Raw genomic sequence first — 21,312 nt, forward strand, 5'->3', positions numbered from 1 at the left:
ATTTTTCTGGGGAAAAAAAACCCTATGCTACTGATTTTGGTAGATTTGTGGCAGAGAAAAGCCTGGAATGGTTTTCTTTACCTCGCACCGTTACTGGCAGCGCCGAACCTGTTGGGTTTCGCGCTCTCCTCGATCCACATTAAACCCCCGCTCTCTCCACCCCCCCCCCCGATCCACATTAAACCCGCTCTCCCCCTCCTCGATCCACATTAAACCCGCTCTCTCCCCCTCCTCGATCCACATTAAACCCGCTCTCTCCTCCTCCTCGATCCACATTAAACCCGCTCTCTCCCCCTCCTCGATCCACATTAAACCCGCTCTCCTCCTCGATCCACATTAAACCCGCTCTCCCCCCCCCCCCCCCCCCCGATCCACATTAAACCCGCTCTCTCCCCCCCCTCCTCGATCCACATTAAACCCGCTCTCTCCCCCTCGATCCACATTAAACCCGCTCTCTCCCCCTCCTCGATCCACATTAAACCCGCCCTCTCCCCCTCCTCGATCCACATTAAACCCGCTCTCTCCCCCTCCTCGATCCACATTAAACCCGCTCTCTCCCCCTCCTCGATCCACATTAAACCCGCTCTCTCCCCCCCTCCTCGATCCACATTAAACCCGCTCTCCCCCTCCTCGATCCACATTAAACCCGCTCTCTCCTCCTCCTCGATCCACATTAAACCCGCTCTCCCCCCCTCCTCGATCCACATTAAACCCGCCCTCTCCCCCTCCCCGATCCACATTAAACCCGCTCTCTCCTACTCCTCGATCCACATTAAACCCGCTCTCTCCCCCCTCCTCGATCCACATTAAACCCGCTCTCTCCTCCTCGATCCACATTAAACCCGCTCTCCCCCCTCCTCGATCCACATTAAACCCGCTCTCCCCCCTCCTCGATCCACATTAAACCCGCTCTCCCCCCCCCCCCCTCGATCCACATTAAACCCGCTCTCTCCTCCTCGATCCACATTAAACCCGCTCTCCCCCCTCCTCGATCCACATTAAACCCGCTCTCCCCCCTCCTCGATCCACATTAAACCCGCTCTCCCCCCCCCCCTCCTCGATCCACATTAAACCCGCTCTCCCCCCCTCCTCGATCCACATTAAACCCGCTCTCCCCCCCTCCTCGATCCACATTAAACCCGCTCTCTCCCCCTCCTCGATCCACATTAAACCCGCTCTCTCCCCCTCCTCGATCCACATTAAACCCGCTCTCTTCCCTTCCTCGATCCACATTAAACCCGCTCTCTTCCCTCCCCCCTTTATACCTTGAAATCTCGGCCGCACCTGGACTTCCATCAGTTTACTTGGCTTTTGCCCACAGAATTACGGTCCCTGCACCTGACAGTAATTCGTTGTGTGATGTGAGGCACTTTGGGACGTTTCGACCTGCTGCGAACACTGTAGAAACGACAAATATATTTCATTGCATTTAGTGATAATTCTGGTTGCCAATAATTTGTGTAGCCTCTGAGTCCGTACTTGGAAAAGTTTAGTTTACCGATGGAAAGCTCTGGGCTATTTGGTGGAGCTCAGATTAATAATGTGCAGTTCGATTAAAACGTACCCCGAAGCTGTAAATGCCGACCAGCAATTGTAGACAATTGCGGCACATTTGTCTATTTTCTGTTGTATTTTTATTTCTTTTTAATTGGTTGCGATTGATTTATTAGGACACATGGATTGTATCATGAAGTGGGCATTGATCACTCCTCTGCTTTTGTACTGTTTTTTTTGTTTACTTGCTCTACTGCGCTTTTGTAAATGATTTCCTCAGCCTGTCCAGTGTCTGATTTCCAAAATCACTTGTTCTTGTTCCCAGTCCCCTGGCAAAACTGCTCTATAGCTGGGTCCTCTGAAGTATTCCAGTGTGTGTAGGTTGAAGTGCCTCCTGGTTTTCCCTCAGTCTTGACAGCCAGGCTGAGATCTCTGCCCAACTACATTACAAATTGTGGGAAGAAGCAATGTCCTGCCACAGGTAGCTTTCTTGTTTATAACGGCAGTGTTTCAGAATTACTGCTTAAATAAATTTACAAGGGTGATGCGTATACCCTCGCATATCTGGTATCAGGAAAGGATGAACAGGCTAGGTCTCTTTTCTCTTGAAAAGAGAAGGCTGAGGGGTGACCTAGTAGAGTGCTTTAAAATTATGAAATGTTTTGATAGAGTGGATACAGAGAGAATGTTTTCACTTGTGGGGAAGAGCATAACTAGAGGCCATCAATATAAGATAGTCACCAAGAAATCAAATAGGGAATTCAGAAGAAACTTCTTTACCCAGAGGGTGGTGAGAACGTGGAAATCGCTACCACAGGGAGTGGTTGAAGTGAATAGTATAGATGCAATTAAGGGGTGGTTAAATAAGCATACGAGGGAGAAGAGAATAGAGGGTTACGCTGATAGAGTTAGATGAGGAAAGACGGGAGGTGGCTCGAGTGGAGTGGAAACGCCGGCATGGACTAGTTGGGCCGAATGGCCTGTTTCTGTGCTGGATATCCGATGTAATCCTATGTAACTGTCTCCTTCTATTGTATCAATAGAAGCGAAAACAAGACTACCTTTTTCAAAAAAAACTTTCTAGTATCTTCTATTGTAAAGATATGCAAGTTTCCACAATTGTCAATTTTAGAGGTCAGGGATTGTTGTATTTGCTGCTTTATTCTTTGCCTACTGGGTTCCTGCTAATCACAACCAGGAGCCAGGAACAGAGGTCAGCATCATGTGTACACAAATGTGCATTCTTGAAATTATTCTCCATTGCTTATATTCCACTCTTTTCATATTGGATGGAGTTTAGAAGAAACAGTGCCCTTATCTACCTATATACATCATGGTGTGGAGATGCCGGAGTTGGACTGGGGTGGACAAATGTAAGAAGTCACACAACACCAGGTTATAGTCCAACAGCTTTATTTGAAGTCACAAGCTTTCGGAGCGCTGCTCCTTCGTCAGGTGAAGTGGAGAGATGCATAAAGACACAGCTTATATAGTCAGAGAATAATGTCAGATGTTTACAGGTAATCTTTCTAACTGCCATTTATCACACCTCGGCAAAGAGATAATCACAGCAATCAAAGGTGTGAATGGTGTCCAAACAGGTCAGTCAGGAAAACATTGAGTGGTACAGATCTCGCCTATGGCTAGCAGAGTATGTGTACTTCTGCATGAAGTGGGTCTAAGAAGTATTGCCCTGTTTAGTACTTCAGGGCACTCATCTCAATGACAGCAGTGTGCATTTCTTAGAATCGTGGCAGTAGGTGGTGTCCAGGCTCAACACTGTACACTACCTGAAAGACCTGGAATTAGGTGCAGAAAACTACAATTTTAGGGAATCTGGCAAGGTAAAGACTACCTGCTAGAACCAAGTATTGGGTAAAGGGCCCAAGATGGAATGTTGCAAAGGGTTGCGTGTCAACCTGGTCGATATTTGATGCTTACCTCTGCCAAGCTTAAGCACTTGTATTGACTCTTGTGCATGCTCATACCTCAGGGCACACATTCAAGATGCAACATGCATTTGAAAATCTTCTCTCACTCACCTCTTCCAAGGCATATCTCAAGTCTTGCCAGAACCTGGCTGCATGATGTTGGCATCATTTAATAACAACTAGGTTGGTGTGTAGGTTGAGTACACGTCAGTTACTGTCCATGTGCTTCAACTTGCAATATCTTGCGGCAAGTTTTCTGCTTGCACATTGCAACCCCATGCAAAACATTTCTGGTAAACCTATATTCTGGCAAGTTACTACATACATTTGCTTAGTGTGTTTAATGAATTTCATTTTCTTGAACTGAGAGGAAGAAGACCAGCTCTAACTATATTTATTTCTTTACATTTAATAACGAGACCCCTTCCCCCAGAGAACCTTTAAATCGCATCCTTTGTGTGAATCTGGATGCTTTATTTATTGGTTGGAACCAGTTGAAAGGATAGCTAATGCTGAATTATTTACTGTTCAACAATTCATATAACGTATTACATTAAAGATTCTACTGCCATACTGATTCACCTGGGGACTTGACTTAATGATCGCTCCCTTATTTTGACATGCCCTTTGCCAGGAACATAAATTTTTCAAACTGTCTAGTATGTGTAGTTGGGAGTGCAACACACGGATGCAGGTTGACAAAACAAACTTCAGCTGATTTATGTATTTTAGGGCGAAATGGAGGCAGAGGCAGATTATCTTTGCCAAAGATTTTGATTTCCCGAAGTGCTTCTGTGGTACTCGTTTTACAAATTTTCAAGATAATTGTAATTTTGAAATGTTCTATATGAGATTGCAGACAGACTGACCCCAAGTCCATCTTTGTGTTCCTCTATACTCCTTGACCAAAGGTGACATTTGCAAGCTACGATTTTCTATTGTAACTATGCATTTCCAAGGTGCTTTCTGTTCCTCAAACTCCAGGCAAAGTTCCTTCAGTCACTGGTACAATGAAATTCTGGAAGAGTGAACGTTGAACACAATATTTGAAATTACCAAGAAATAAAAAAAAGCCTATTTACACTGCAGCTTCTGGTATTGGATAGTTTGAGTTCCAGCCAGACAGAACCCTGTTTACACTGCTTGCCTCCTACCTGACTAGAAATTCTATCTGTCCTGTTTAGAAGAGAACTGTGAGCATGCCTGGACACATGCATGTGCAGAGTGCTCTCCCGAAAGTTAGAAATCTAAATATTTAACTAGCAGGGAGGGAAGAATTTCAGTTAACCTCAGGTAGGCATACAAAGTGTCCAAGGGTCCAACAGACCTTCCCCAGCACCTTGCAAACCAGATTTGCATTCCAGGCCATGTCAGACCAAGCAATTTTAGACGGCCCTGTCCAGAGTTTCACTCCTTTGCTCTGGAATCAGGCCGGCCCCTGACTCTGGATTTACTCTCTCAATTTAGCATTGTTGTGAAGCTGAAATTGCTTTGCATCGGCTTATACTTGCAGTGGAAATGCAGCCATAAGGCATTTTTCCACCAAGAGCGTGCCGTCAAGGGAAGGTGCGTGGCTGTCACGTTCTTGATGGCACTCTTTAATACAGAGGCTCCAGACCGAATTGGAGACTTGGATCTTTGTGGATCTTGTGCTTTTGTTAGCCTCTTGTACCTACAATTGGAGTCAGTTCTGTGTGTTGTGATGCACAATATTGTGATATTGAATGGATCCCCAGGCCCACTCTTGAGCATGCATTATGACATAACATTGTGTAGGTAGGAGAAGAAATGACCATGTATAGGTGAAAGAAAGACTTGCATTTATATAACACCTATTGGGATGTCCCAAAGAACTTCACAGCCAATGAGGTACTTTTGAAGTGTAGTCACTAATGTAGGAAACGTGGTAGCAATTTGCGCACAGCAAGCTCCCACAAACAGCAATGTGATAATGACCAGAGAATCCGTTTTTTGTAGTGGTATTGGTTGAGGGATAAATGTTGGTCATCATTATACTGGGGACATTTCCCCTGCTCTTCTTCGAAATCGTGCCATGAGATCTTTTACGGCCACCTAAGAGGGCAGATGGGGCATCGGTTTAACACCTCCTCTGAAAGCTGGCACCTCCGACAGTGCAGCACTCCCTCAGTACTGCACTGGGAGTGTCAGTCTAGATTATGCGCTCAAGTCTCTGGAGTAGGTCTTGAACCCACGACCTTCTGACTCCGAGCCGAGGGTGTTGCCAACTGAGCCACAGCTGACACCCTGAGCGAAGAAGACATTGCTCTTGTTCTCCCTCGCAGCCTACAAAAAGTTGCTCTGTTCAACAGTTGGCATTGCTGTGGAAATCAAGAACTGATGCACAATGTAACTGCGCTGTTGAAATTTATACAAACAATAGTGACCTTGTACATCACATGCATTTTCATCAAAGCGGTACCTTTTACAGTGACTAGATACAGTAAATAAGGAATCGGCTATGATGAGAATAGCACCAGACTGTTACTGAATTGCACTTTTGTATATTTTAGATGAAATGGGGGAGCAATTTTGTATCCTTTCTTCCAGATTCTCAACCTTTAATACTTTTCTATAATCAAAATGCCTAAAGAGGGGACACCTGGGTGATGCATTGGGTCAGGCACTGGCCTTTCACCTCTGGGACCTAGGTTCAAATCCAGCCCAGACTGATGGAATGCCAGTCTCCCTCTGTCCACTGCCCATAAGGTTCTATGTGAAACGAGTTTGTGGAAATCTCAATCTAGCAGCTTGTGAGTATGGGTCTTCTACTGGCCCATATCTAACACTATTTGGCAGAGTGGCTGGTGTGTGAAATAAGTCACACTGGTGACTGCAGTAAGGAGTAGTCCACTGGCCTTGAGGCAGAGTAGAGAGACCTTTCTTCTTCATCTGGCTGTGCTCAACCTGACTGACGCTGGGAGCCTGAAATGGGAAGAGTTCCTTGCCCCAGCACAAACATCCCTGACCTTGAGCACACATTAAAAAAAAAATGCCCTAATTATCAGAGCAGGAAATCTGCAGTGGGTGGAGGTATTGTTGTTTTTCCCCTTTGGACAGGATTTTGAAATAAGTTAAACTAAATACAATAGTGTCCTTTTCAAGTAATCTCACAAAGTTGAATATTGATCACTATATTTGTCAAGAAGAGTGCTATCAATGCACCATCAAACCTCACTGACGAGCAGGTCCCCAGTCCAATCCCAGTCTGTGCTAGTTAGATGATTACAGTTGGGGTGCTATAGTTAGTTTCTATGCACCAACACTAAAGAGGGAAAAATCACCCAGAGCTCCTGTTTTTGATTGCTGTTCCGTAACTCCTGGTGGAGAGTGTGTGTGTGGACATCTGGTGAAGACAGCATCAGGCTAATTTGTAATGCTGTCTGTGATCAAAAAGCCCGCCAACATTCACTGTCTGGTTTTGCATGTGAAGAATGGCCACTTGTGTGAGGTACTTGAGGGCAACTAGCACCTGTGGTGTCTGAACACAGATAGAGTCAGCACCTTCAGGAGAATGGGGAGAAAACATGCCAAGTTCATATTTTATATCAATTCCGCATAAGTGACTTAAGTATAGAATTGTACTCCATCAAATCAATGTCTTTCCCTCCCGCTGTGTAGTATTTCTGATCCAAATTTAAATATTGCCCAGTGCTGCAGTTTTAATGCACAGCAAATAGTAAATCTGACAAATGTGCACCGAGACAGCAGGATGATTTGTGCAGAATATAGGTTTCCGTCTGGTTCAACTGAATTGGTTCATTTAACTGATCAAAAGATGTGAAAAGTGTCAATTGTCTGGAGTTTATGAAAATAGTGTTTCAAACACTGCTTCTTACTAAATTGCTCGGGAACTTGCAATGATTCGGCTACCCACCATAAGGTTTAATATAACCTTTCCCTTTGGAGTATATCATATTTAAAAAATATATTTTAATACTTGTTCAATAAATCGATTGCTTAGGGAGCAGTGCCTTCCTCACACTCACTCCATGTGGGATAGAATGACTAATATGTTAGTCTGCCGGGTCCGTCACTGGACCACAAGTTTCCTGGGAGGTCGCGTTAGACTGCAGTTGTATAAGAATGCATAAGCCACAATTTTTTGAAGTTTACAAAGACCGCTCTTGAACCCAGTCCCTGGTGGGTGGGTGTGGGACCCAAATTACAAAACTGGCCACAAATTGGCACTAAATTGACAACCTTGCCTAGGGAGGCCATAACTACGGTTGGTGTGAGAAATGCAATTCACACCAAGGCAGTAGGTAGTGTTTCCTTGGCTTTCTTGTATCTGGTCGCCGCTGTATCTGATGTGGGAGTGTTTGATGTTGACCGTTAATGCCAGCGGCAGATAATAGTCTTTTGCTTGTACTGACATCTCTCACATTTATGAGCACAAAAGCTATTTGACGAGTATATCCAAAGTATGCTCCTTTAATACAGTAACACCCCTTTAAACACTTGGCTGGTACAATTAATATGCATTGGTACATACCAAACAAAAACAGGAACGGAACCTCAATTCACAGTCACTAATTAGACTGCAAAATAGCTGCCAAAATGGTTTTCATTACCACTGGCGGCTTGGAGATGGTTGCTGTGTTGGGTGTATGCAGTTGCTTCCTTTTGATTACCTGGTAACTGGATTAAATTTTTTAAAAGGAAACTTTTCAGCAATTCCCTTGTGTAAGCATTCTGTATTGACTAACTGCTCCACTGTACAGTTGCTAAAGGATTTATTTTCACTATAAGGTAGCCAAATCTAGTGGGAGGATAGAGGATTGGGAAAACTTTAAAAGACAGCAAAAAATAACAAAAAGATTGATTAAGAAAGGGAAGATAGATTAAGAAAGTAAATTAGCAAAAAATATAAAAACAGATAGTAAGAGTTTTTATAGTTATATAAAAAGAAAAAGGGTGGCTAAAGTAAATGTTGGTCCCTTAGAGGATGAGACCGGGAAATTAATGGTGGGAAATATGGAGATGGCAAAAACACTGAATGAATATTTTACATCAGTCTTTACAGTAGAAGACACTAAGAATATCCCAACACTGGACAAACAGGGGGCTATAGGGGGGGAGGAGCTAAACACGATCAAAATCACTAAGGAAGTGGTACTCGGTAAAATAATGGGACTCAAGGCGGATAAATCACCTGGACCTGATGGCTTGCATCCTAGGGTCTTGAGGGTAGGGATTGTGGATGCATTGGTAATAATTTTCCAAAACTCCCTGGACTCGGCAAAGGTCCCGGCAGACTGGAAAACTGCTAATGTAACACTCTTATTTAAAAAGGGCAGTAGACAGAAGGCTGGAAACTATCTGTGGTAGGTAGTAACAGGACATTTGGATAATCATAATTTAATAGGACAAAGTCAGCATGGTTTTATGAAGGGGAAGTCATGTTTGACAAATTTGCTGGAGTTCTTTGAGGAAGTAACGTATAGGGTGGATAAAGGGGAACCAGTGGACGTAGTGTATTTAGACTTCCAAAAGGCATTTGACAAGGTGCCACACAAAAGATTATTGCTTAAGATAAAAAATCACGGGATTGGGGGTAATATTCTGGCATGGATAGAGGATTGGCTATCTAACAGAAGGCAGAGAGTTGGGATAAATGGTTCATTCTCAGACTGGCAATCAGTAACTAGTGGTGTTCCGCAGGGGTCAGTGCTGGGGTCCCCAACTCTTTACAATCTATATTAACGATTTGGAGGAGGGGACCGAGTGTAACATATCAAAGTTTGCAGATGATACTAAGATGGGAGGGAAAGTAGTGAGTGAGGAGGACATAAAAAACCTGCAAGGGGACATAGACAGGCTAAGTAAGTGGGCAGAGATTTGGCAGATGGAATACAATACTGGAAAGTGTGAGGTTATGCACTTTGGCAGGAAAAATCGTAGAGCAAGTTATTATCTTAATGGCAAGAAACTGGAAAGTACTGAAGTACAAAGGGATCTGGGGGTCCTGGTGCACGAAACTCAAAAGGTTAGTATGCAGGTGCAGCAAGTGGTTAAGAAGGCCAATGGAATGTTGGCTTTCATTGCTAGGGGGATAGAATATAAAAATAGGGAGGTATTGCTTCAGTTGTACAAGGTATTGGTGAGACCGCACCTGGAATACTGCATACAGTTTTGGTGTCCATACTTAAGAAAGGACATACTTGCTCTCGAGTCAGTACAAAGAAGGTTCACTCGGTTAATCCCGGGGATGAGGGGATGGACATATGAGGAGAGGTTGAGTAGATTGGGACTCTACTCATTGGAGTTCAGAAGAATGAGAGGCGATCTTATTGAAACATATAAGATTGTGAAGGGGTTGGATCGGGTGGATGCGGGGAAGATGTTCCCGATGATGAGTGAAACTAGAACTAGGGGGCATAGTCTTAGAATAAGGGGCTGCTCTTTCAAAACTGAGATGAGGAGGAACTACTCAGAGGGTGGTAGGTCCATGGAATATGCTGCCCCAAAATGCTGTGGAAGCTACATCATTACATAAATTTAAAACAGAAATAGACAGTTTCCTAGAAGTAAAGGGAATTAAAGGTTACGGGGAGCGGGCAGGAATTTGGACATGAGTCTAGGTTCGGATCGGTCATGGCCCTGTGGGTAGCGGAGCGGGCCCAGGGGCCGTGTAGCCTGATCCTGCTCCTATTTCGTGTGTCTAATTCTGTTAGATTCAGGAGATGGTTCTGTGATAGTGGATTGGCGGTTAAGATCAGATCAGCCATGATCTTATTGAATGGCGGAGCAGGCTCGAGGGGCCGATTGGCCTACTCCTGCTCCTATTTCTTATGTTCTTATAGTGCCTGCAGTGACCACCATCATGGTAATCAATACCCGCTAGTGGATTTAGTTTGTGTGGATTCCCTTCCCTCACCAGAATATCAGTGGAGCATGTCCATGCCATCTTTTCAGAATGAAATGTGTCATCTAGACTCTCTAGAAGGGCCCTGCACCCTTTTGCTAAAGATTACTGTTGAGAGAAAGGATGTAGAGAGGAGGAAGGATGGTGTAGTATGCTAGTGTCTATTCGGACAATGACTCCCACACCTGATTTCTTTGGGTATCAAATCCCTGATCTTAGCTGTGCTGTCAAAGGCTGGTGTCTATGAAAAATGAGACATTTCGCCACGAGGAAGGAGGAAAAAATCACCAGATGAGCCACTTGTTCGAACACATCTTCCAGATGAAGGTTCAACAGAGAGTTCTGGAGTAGGTCATTTTCCAGCTGTCTTGCCTGGAAAGTGCATGGAGCATCCAGAGCTAAAGAGAAGCGAGATAATAAGAACATAATACTTAAACTGTGAAACGTCAAGTACTTGATACTTAAAATATTCTGCCATCTGACTCTTTAAATTCAACGTTAAGAAGGTTAACAGAAGTGAATAAATTGACGGTAGGTAGGAAATATAATCCTCGTACAATCTTTTGTTCTCTTAAAGCAGATGTGTAGCACTAAATTGCCCATAATCTTAAATGTCATAAAGGGAAATTTATGGCAACCGTTTAATCAGTCACCTTTTACTCTTTCATACTTAAGAAAAGCTGGCGAAAGGCAGCTTGGGAGCAAGCATTTTGTGTAAAATCCCGAAATGTTAGCTGTCGAGTTCTCCTGAGTAAGATAGTGAGGCTGGCAATCCACTATTCTCATTTGTGATGTCATTGGAGAGGAGCTTCATGAGACTGTATCAGAGTCTGGAACAATGCGTCTGCTCTCAAACTGCTTCTCGTAGTTTTAAAGCATAAAGCAAGATAAAGTGGTGATGGAGACGCTTCAGTGAGTGTATAGGGGGCAAGTCATTAGACTGTAAGCGCGCTTTAAGAGTTGAATGCAGTGGGTAAATTGACAAGATATTTAACATTGGCCCTTTTTATGATTCAAAAAATGTAAGCAAAAGCCCCTGATTAAAGGTGTTGAAGGCTGCCATTCCATATAGTTGGTTGAATTATTAATTCTGATAGTTTCCCAGTAGCATGTAGTATAGTGAAGAAGATGGTCACTGTGTCCTACTCAAACTGACCTAAAGGGAGGCTGCACCGTACTAGTTGGATTAAAGATTTTATCCCTACACTGGGGGGAGGGGGAGAGAGAGTCATTTTTATGAGAAGTGTGGGTACACATAACAAAAAAGAGCTTTATAATATTCCATTGTTCATCTGAAATTAATTTTCAAGTAATTGCTCTGACAGCGTAACTGCTTGTAAAGTGTAATTCAACCTCTGTATAGGGAAAGAAAGCAGTATCTCTTTGCAACCAAACTCCGATTATATGAAACTCTTATTCTACCTGTTTTATTTTATGACTGAAACATGGTGCCTGGAGTGGGGGGCAAGATTTAAAAAAAGATGGTTAATGACAGAAATTGCTTACTTGAAATGCATTCCAGACATTAGAGTCTTAGAAACAAGACTGTGAAGAAATGATAGTGGACCAGATAAGGAATTGGCAAACCTGCAAATAGAATTAGTGATGGTGTGAGATTGGCATAGATTTCTCTCCACTCTTGTGTAGAAGCACCAAGACCAAGTGGAAAACCTTGAAAGCGGTGGTTCCGATGTACATAGAAACATAGAAGATAGGAGCAGGAATAGGCCATTCGGCGTCTCGAGCCTGCTCCGTCATTCAATGAGATCATGGCTGATCATCCAAATTCAGTACCCTGTCCCTGCCTTCTCCTCATATCCCTTGATCCCTTTAGCGATGTTGGAATTAACCAGTTTAGCTTTATGAAAGGACTACATCTAGCATCTGATGGAAAGGGCTGGTACTATTTATTCATTTATTACCCATCCACTGATCTGTTAATGAAAACTGTGCAGCCTTGTCATCAAGACTGATGGAAGAACTTGAACTTAACCACGAGAAATAAGCAAGAGAACTTTCTGCCTAATTAACGTGTTTCTGCGAGAGTAACACTGGGAAGGACACAGACAGTAGAATCTCAGTTTTCCATGGTCCTGTTATCCATAGTCTCTATTATTCACTAGAATGTTCACAGATAATGAAAGACCAGTAGGAGTTGGGGCTGTCGGTACTTTTTTTTCTTCTTCACTTCTCTTCTGCTCCTGATGATTACCTGGCACTGAACCAGCCGCTTAATCTGGTGATCTATTGGCTCAGTACTCGCCCACTGAACCTGCACATAGTTCCTGCCACTGGACCTACCACAAGACCGAGAGCTGGTCAGTAGGGCTCGTCTATTGCCAGCCACAGCTCCTCCAGCTATAGATGTGAATGCGAAAAGTGTTGCTTACCTTCAGCGATTTGATCAGCAGCTTCCACAGCAGAACTGCTGACTTTAAAATGAGTGGCATCGGCATGTCTAAACATGTTAGTGTGTCAGTGTATAGAATGCAACATTAGACATGGCCTCAGTTATCCAACAGTTTTCAATTTCTGCTGTGGGTGGGGAAGACGTAAGGAATGTTCATTGTGGTGGATAATTGAGACTGAGGTTCTGTTGTAAGTTTAAAAAGTTTGCTAGTTGTAGAACAAAGAAAACATGGATGCAGCTCTTTTTAAAGGAAATATTTCAAAAATTTATGCAAAACACTCATCAAACTTTTTGGTGTCATGAGCTTTCCCACAATGTCTGTGAACATTTGATAAAATGTTATTCCACTACCATGGACTTGTCTGGTAGAAATCTCTTTTTCCTCCTTGTGTTCTGTTATGAATATATTATATTGAAACAGTTTTGGCGATCTACAAATCTCTTTTTAGCATATACAATTAAATGGATTAACTGTAATGGAAGTTCTGTGTAGGCTGCTGATGTGACCACTTGCTCCCATCATTTTGCAGAATGGCTAAAGGCCATAGACTTTCGCTGTCTCGGAATAAATCAGCAGCTCTCAAAGCTGATCAATCTGCTTAACAATTGCAGTGCAAATCAGCCTTTTTATTCCTCCTCAATTTTCTCTCCAAAGGTGGTGTTACCAAGTGTCAGTCCCTGTTTCAGATATTGACCAGATCTGCCTGACATCTTTCAATTCCTTTGAGGTCAGATTATTCAATACTGAAATCTCTGACTCAGGAATTCCACTGATTATCTGTTTTGAGCACTGACCTATACGAATGTGCTAATTGTAAATGCCTTCAAACCTCTACATATACCTTCGCTATCTGCTGTAAAGTTAGCTGACCAGCATATTTTTTGCATTAAATTAAGTTTGTATTTGATCAGTTGATACTTGAGGATTGACTAAAAACTCTTGAGTTTGGTTCTCCGAGCTGCCTGCTCACTTCTTGTTTACTGGGGTTTGGCACAGTGCATATTAGAGTGCCTCACTGATGTGGCAGCTGATCCTCTGCTTATGTTCAGAGCCTTTCTCACAAACAGTTGGATAGAGAGTTAGGATGTGCAAGTATACCAGTGTTTGAAACAGATAATCGGTTGAAATTGTAGCGCTGGAAGATTGCAGTCATTGTGTAAGATATGATGGTGATTAGAATGGGACAAAGCTCTGTTTTTCGACAGGGAGAGGGGAATCATCCAGTTGACCGTCTGCTCCTTAGGTCATACCGCTTGGACAACAGTCTGAATGGTGGTCATGTGGAAGTCCCACTAATCCACAGCTAAGAAGGCAGACCGCCTCTTCCCAGGCAATGTCACTTTTTATAAATTGGCACTATTGGGAGCACAAGGGAAGGCCTGGGTAAGTTGGTTACCAGTAATGTTTTAAACCCCTCTCCTGAAGGAACCATGCAGCCTCTGCTCTGGGTTGTGCTCAGTAGCCTGGCTCAGACTGCAGTCCAAGACACAAACCCACACCCCACCATTTCAGAGCATAGCACATTGGTGTATTCATTTAATGCCCAGTTGCACCTGCTTAATGGTCATCCTTTCTGGGCATGTTTTATCTTACCGCATTAAATAAAAATACCAAATTGTGTACTTGTATGAAGCCCTACTTCTTCAAAATAAAGATGAGCATAAAGTGTCATCAGATGTTTGAAGAGTCACTGAAATTATATCACGAATGAGGTTATAATGATGATGGGGCTTTTCACTGAAATGGGGAAGGTAATTATGACCGGTATTGAGAGGGTGGTTAATGAACGATTGTTTCTATTGGTCAGCCTATCTGTAATGGGGCGATGGTAGACTCGGAACTAAGATTGGATGAATGAAGGGGAAGTTAGAAGAAATTCTTGTGGGGGATTTTTGAACATGGAATGCTTTGTTGATGCAGCGGTTGTAATTTAAAATGGAATTGGATAATCATCCAAAAGAATATGGGTAAACTGGGTGGAGCAGTGTGTTACACACTGACCTTTCACCCTGGGACCGCCCAGGCTGACGGATGACGGTCTCTGCTGGCTGTGTGGGTCCTATGTGAAATGAAATAAGTTTTGACAGTCTCAATCTAATATCCATTGGGAAATAACAACAGAAAATGCTGGAAAAACTCAGCAGGCCAGGCAGCATCCGTGGAGAGAGAAACAGTTAACGTTTCAGGTCTGGGACCCTTCATCAGAACTGGAAAAAGCTGGAGATGTAACAGATATTAAGCAGGTGCACCATGTCACAAGATAGACTTTTATGTTCTAACTCTGTAATTTTTAGATCCACAAAATAGGGATACAAAATCCCACTTGAAATAGCTTTCATTTTTGGCCATGTCCACTAGTGAAAGGGTTTAAAAAAAATTATGTTTGTTACCGTCGATGAGAAATGTGGCATTCAGGTGGTTCTGCATGCCTGATTGGACATGCAGGTTTGGTAGTGAAGGTGGACTAACTGCAAAGTCCATAGCTGTCCCCTTCTGTGAGGCTAAGGTACCATTGCTGGCTGATCAGTGTCTCTCCTAGCTAAGGTTAGCCGCTGTGTAATTTCATTTTGGCGGAATGTTTCCTTGGTAAAAATTCCAGTTAGGACCAGTTAAAGGCAAATTGAGACAGGCCAATCTGCCGAGCTTGTATGAACTGGTATCCATTGAAATTCAGAGCAGGAATGAGTTTTTCCCCCCTCCGGACTCGGCGGTGTACGGTGTGCCTGACTGGAGCTCTGTTTGCTGCACTAAGTGACGGTTTAGTGTTGAACAAAGGAGTTTGAAAGTCCAAAGGTTGGAAGTGGCTTAGCTTAATTCAATATACTGATAAAGCATAAAGTAGTGCAACCCCGCATATGCATTAATGGCAGGCTACAGTAAGTAATTCAATACATTCCTAGATGATTCTGTGGAAAAATCTAAACTTTACTTCAGAGACAAATATTTGCTATATGTAATCTCGTACCAACAGGCCAACTTTTCTAAATATAAGATCTATTTTTTGCTTGGCAATCTGGGCCTACTGTTGCTGCCAAACTGACTACAGGTTGAGTGTCCCGAATCCGATAACCTCGGGACTGAGGCCAAGCCGGTTTTCGGGTTTTTCCGGAATTCGGAACGTGCTTCTGATGTCCGGAAACGCCCGAGCCCAGGTTGCGATATTTCCGGACTTCGGACATCAGAAACACGTGCCGAGTCTGGAAATGCCTGGGCCCAGGTTGCGCTATTTCTGGTTTTTGGTAAGCCTCCCTCGGGATGTCCAGATTCCAGAACATTTTACGGATTCCGGACCCCTGCCACCAATCGACCCGGAACATTTCGGAATACTCCGGATTTGGGACGCTCAACCTGTACATACTTATGATGTGTCAGTAACCAGACCTGATGTGCAAAGAATCTGATTGGTGTGGCCACTTATTAAAAATGGATTTTCTGGTCTAAATGGATGATTTCTCTGGTGATCTAATGATGACTCACAATCGTGATGCAGTTCATCCCATGACATTATTCAGTGGAATTGTGCCTTTCGAAGGGAAAGAAGTATCACAATGTGGCAGTGATATTTAGGATGTTGAACGTTTCAAAATTTATTTAAATTAGATAGCTAAAATGTGAAATTTTGTTAGATTGACATTTTTTTAGTATAGGGAGCATAGGAACGGGAGTAGAAAATTCCGCACCTCAAGCCTGTTCTGCCATTCTATCAGATCACGGTTGATCTACATTTCAACTCCATTTACCCGCCGCTGCTCCATATCCCTTAATAGCCACATCTAACCAAAATCTATCAATCTCGGTCTTCGAAATTTCATTTGACTCAGCATCCACAGCCTTTTGGGGAGAGTGCTCCAGATCCTGCAACTCTGTGGGGGGGGGGGGGGGGGGGGAAATAGCTTCTTGATTTCACAGTAAGTGGCCTACCTGTAATTTTAAAATTGTGCCCCCTTGATCTGGTTCCCCCCATCAGAGGAAGTAGTTTCATTATATCTACCCTATTCAATACCATTATCATTTTAAAGACCTCAATTAGATTACCCGTCAGTCGTCTAAACTCAAGGAAATACAAGCCAAGTTTATACAACCTTTTGTCATAATTTAACCCTTTAGGCCCCGGTATCATTTTGGTAAATCAGCGATGTACCCGCTCCAAGGCCAATATATCTTTCCTGAGGTGCATTGCCCAAACCTGAATGCAGTACTCCAGATAGGGTCTGACTAAGGCTCTATACAACTGAAGCATAAATTCCTCATATGCATCCACTTATCCAGGTTGTGCCGCCATCCCCATTTTCACCTTTTCTCTCTCTCTCGGCCCTTTCCACTTCTCCATCTATCAGCCTTTCCAAATTAAGAAAAGCACTCAAATTTTTCCTCAACAAAACTTTTTAAAATTATTCTCCTGTTTTTCAACATTGTTTGAAGAAAAGTTGCTGAGCATAAAGTGTTAGAAGCTAAAGAAAAATATTACAGTTGTACAATTGACTGGTACATCCTACACAATTGGTTACACTGCATGTGTTGACACTGCACAATCCAAATTTTGTTCAGTGCTGCAGTCCATGGCAACGATATCAAGTCCAAGCCCAGGCCTTTGGGAGAGCCTGAAGCCTTCAAGTATGAACTTTAATTAAGCCATTAAAAGACATGTAGTGGATAAATGTTCATCCTGCTATTGTGAAATATGCAATTGAAAAAATTGTTTATTTTATTTATACCCTTATTTCAGATATCAGAAATTGCAGTTAAGGGGGGGGGGGGTGGTGATCATTTTAATCAGGTCGTAACATTTGTGTTTAATTCCTGAACTTGTGGAGTATTTTGAAATTCTTTGTTTTATCATAATGAAATGCTCATTTAAACTTTTTTAGTACAGCACTAAACTACTGCAAAAAAAACTTTGTCCATTGAGATTAACATGAGGTTTTGGTACAGTAGATCCCAGAAACAATGTCTCTCCTTTCACAGCAGGCCTATTTTAAAGACCCCTTTGCTTGGTTATCATCTTAGTTTATTTTGCTGTATAAAATAGGTGCTGCATAACTGGTGTTAGAAGGAGACATTATTATGGGTTGTGCTCCTGTAGGGACAGGTGCTTCTTTATTACTTCTGCTGTGGGAGTTGGTTGAGGGAATAATTGCTTTATCTTTGAAGGGTCATGTTCTTTTTTTGGGTGGTTTCTGCACTTTAATCTTCCTGCCAGTGTTACCTTTGATCTGGAGATAATGACACCAATATTCTGGCTGAGTTCTAGATAGCATTCTTGATTTTCAGTTGAAGTAAGCAAAGGTCGGTAAGGATTCTGACTTTTAAAGAGATAATGGCCTAGAAATTCAGTATAGCCACGTTTGGGGCGCTACAGCCGGGCGGCCGCTAAAGTTTGCGCCCGGCGCAACTTCGCGCCACCTTCGCCGATATTCAATGGCATCGCCCCAAGAGGTTGCTGCTGCGCTAAAACAGGCGATGCACGACTATCATTAGGCGCTAAGCCGGCGGCCCGGGGCGATACCCCCGAGGGCGGGCACAGCGCAGGTGCGGCGAGTTGCTGATTGACGGCAGACACTCTGGCGCCGGTGAGCTCTTAAAGGGGGAGGGTGGATTTGTTTGCCTGCCACGCCCTGCACACTGCAGCCCTGAAGCAAGGCCTGACCACTGCTGCTTGATCTGTACAACGCCCAGGACTATGGAGAAGGCCAACGTTTGCACCCATTGCAGCCCCCATTATATGTTTCCAATCAATGCTATGGCTCTGAAGTTAAAGACAAGTGCAAAGCTGTGACCTGAAGCCACAAGTACCTGTGCGAGTGTTGAGCCAAACCAGAAAGCTCTCTACCTTTGTCTCTCTGCAAAGATCCGTCTCTCACAAAGAAGGAGTGTTGCAAAATGGCTGCCATTTCTACTGCAGGAGGAGTGCCCTTTAATTTGCGCCCCCCTCGCCCCGCAGCGACTGGGAACCGTTCCCCTCTACCAGTCGCTAGGGGCGCCAGGCGCACAATAGGCTGGCGCCACTGAATTTCCGGTTTGGGGCGCACAAAGGGCGTTGCTCGATGAAATGACGTCAGGATCTGCGCGCGCAGCTGAGCACGCGCAAAGGCTTTGCGCCGCCGCTAAATCTTTACTGAAGTTGGGGAGAGGCGCAGATCGCGCTGCGCCCGGCCGCTAGCCGCCTAGCGCCCCACATCTCCTCCTCCTAAGGCACTAGCGGCTGGCGCAAACAACTGAATTTCTAGGCCAACATGTTTCTGGAGAATGAACTTCACAAATTAGGGGAATTCTTGTGCTCCTCTTTTTGAAGGATGCCAGACCTGGGAAATGGAACATTATTCTGCATTTTGTTACCAGTGTTGGGCTCAAACACTTACAATTCACTTTGGCTATTGGATAAAGTTCTGTATACTGTTCTACTTTTGTTGCTCAACTCCCCCACCCCCATTGTCAGAACAGCACCTCCCACTGCACCAGTAGCACTTGATGACTTTGTGGTCACTGGATCAGACTGAGTTTACTGTGATATTTATAAGCTGTATTTTGCTGCGAGCTGCATTGAGACTGGCTAATGCCACTTCAGTCCAGCTCCAATATTTGCAGAGATTATTGCACATAGATGCTTGAAACCAACTGGATTACAGAGGTGTTAGATTATGAAATTGAGCTGGTAAATGGATTTTGGAATTGTATTTTGGGAGCAGATTTGAAAAAAAAGTTAAATTACATTTAATTGTTTGTAAAACGTTTTGTACTTTGGGTGACGGTGTAAGGATGGTGATGTTTCGGAAGTTGAGAACTGGTTTGTTACCTCTATGTCTTGTCCTGATGACCCAATTCACATACGGACAGGGGTCAAGCAAGGCTGTGTCATCGCACCAACGCTGTTCTCGATCTTCCTGGCTGCAGTGCTCCATCTCGCCCTCAGTAAGCTCCCCGCTGGAGTGGAGCTAATCTACAGAACAAACGGGAAACTGTTCAACCTCCGTCGTCCCATCCTCTGTCATCGAATGACAGTATGCAGACGGCGCTTGCGTCTGTGCACACTCTGATGCCGAACTCCAAACCATCATCAACACCTTCACCGAAGCGTACGAGAGCATGGGCCTTACACTAAACCTCCATAAGACAAAGGTCCTCTACCAACCTCCCCCCGCCACACAGTACTACACCCCGATTATCAAAATCCATGACGAAGCCTTGAACAACGTGGACCACTTTCCATACCTCGGGAGCCTACTGTCAACAAGGGCAGACGTCGATGACTAAGTCCAACACCGCCTTTAATGTGCCAGTGCAGCCTTCAGTCGCTTGAGGAAGAGTGTTTGAAGACCAGGACCTCAAACCCAGCACCAAGCTCATGGTTTACAGAGCAGTATTGATACCTGCCCTCCTGTATGCTTCAGAGACATGGACCATGTACAGCAGGCACCTCAAAACAGTGGAGAGGTACCACTAACGCTGCCTCCGCAAGATCCTGCAAATCCATTGGCAGGATAGGCGCACCAACGTCCGTGTTCTCGCTCAGGCCAACATCCCCAGCATTGAAGCTTTGACCACGCTCGATCAGCTCCGATGGACGGGCCACATCATCCGCATACCTGATAAGAGACTCCCAAAGCAAGAGAAACGGCAAGAGAGCCCCAGGTGGGCAGAGGAAACGCTTCAAGGACACCTTCAAAGCCTCCTTGGTGGGGATGTTGCACTTTTTCCGACACCTGGGAATCCCTGGCCCAGGACCGCACAAAGTGGAGGAGAAGCATCTGGGAAGGCGCCGAACACCTCAAGTCTCTTCGCTTGGAGCAAGCGCAAACAGCGGAAGGAGCGCACGTCAACCCAAGCACCCCACCCACCTGCCCCTTCACCGTCTGCCCCACCTGTGACAGAGACTGTAGGTCCCGCATTGGACTCATCAGTCACTTAAGAACTTATTTTTAGTGTGGAAGCAAGTCATCCTTGGCTCCCGAGGGACTGCCTAAGAAGGAGAAGATGACATTTTATCGCTAGTAATCCCATTGTGTTGAAAGCAGATGACTTGCAAAGCCAATAATACATGAATTAGTCATCGTAAAACATTTCAGAAATGTGACCAGTTGAACTGAACCAATAAATATGAATTAATGAGGGCACCTAATACCAGAATGTCTAATCATGGAGTACTTGAAGACAAAATATCCCTACTAAAGGAGAAAATAGAAGAACATCTAGAAACCAAAAACATAGTAATGAATAGTCAGCATAGATTTCAAGAGGGAAAGTCTTGCTTGATCAACTTCATTGAATTTTTTGAAGAGGTAACAAAGAATAGACAATGTAGTAGATGTATCTAGATTTTCAAAAGGCCTTTGATAAAGTGCCCCATAATAGACTGATGAACAAGGTCAGAGAATGCAGAGTTGGGGGACAAGTAGCAGAATGGATAGCTGGCTGGCTTCAGGACAGAAAGCAGAGAGTAGGGGTAAAGGGTAGCTATTCACAGTGGCAGAAGGTGGTGTTCCACAAGGATCAGTGCTGGGACCACTGTTGGTCACAATTTATGTGAACTATTTAGACTTAGGAATCAGAAACACAATTTCTAAATTTGCGGATGACACCAAATTGGGGGGAT

General features: G+C 44.0%; 1 protein-coding gene across 3 annotated transcripts in view; it reads left to right on the forward strand.

The window, feature by feature from the left end:
• dhrs11a (dehydrogenase/reductase 11a) overlaps positions 1-21,312 on the forward strand; it is a 148,783-nt gene that overhangs the window by 694 nt on the left and 126,777 nt on the right. The gene's annotated exons all lie outside the window — the stretch shown is intronic.

Source organism: Somniosus microcephalus, chromosome 22 (genome assembly GCF_052327205.1).
Source record: "Somniosus microcephalus isolate GS21.2 chromosome 22, FLI_Smic_1.0, whole genome shotgun sequence".
NCBI classification, from domain to species: Eukaryota; Metazoa; Chordata; class Chondrichthyes; order Squaliformes; family Somniosidae; genus Somniosus; species Somniosus microcephalus.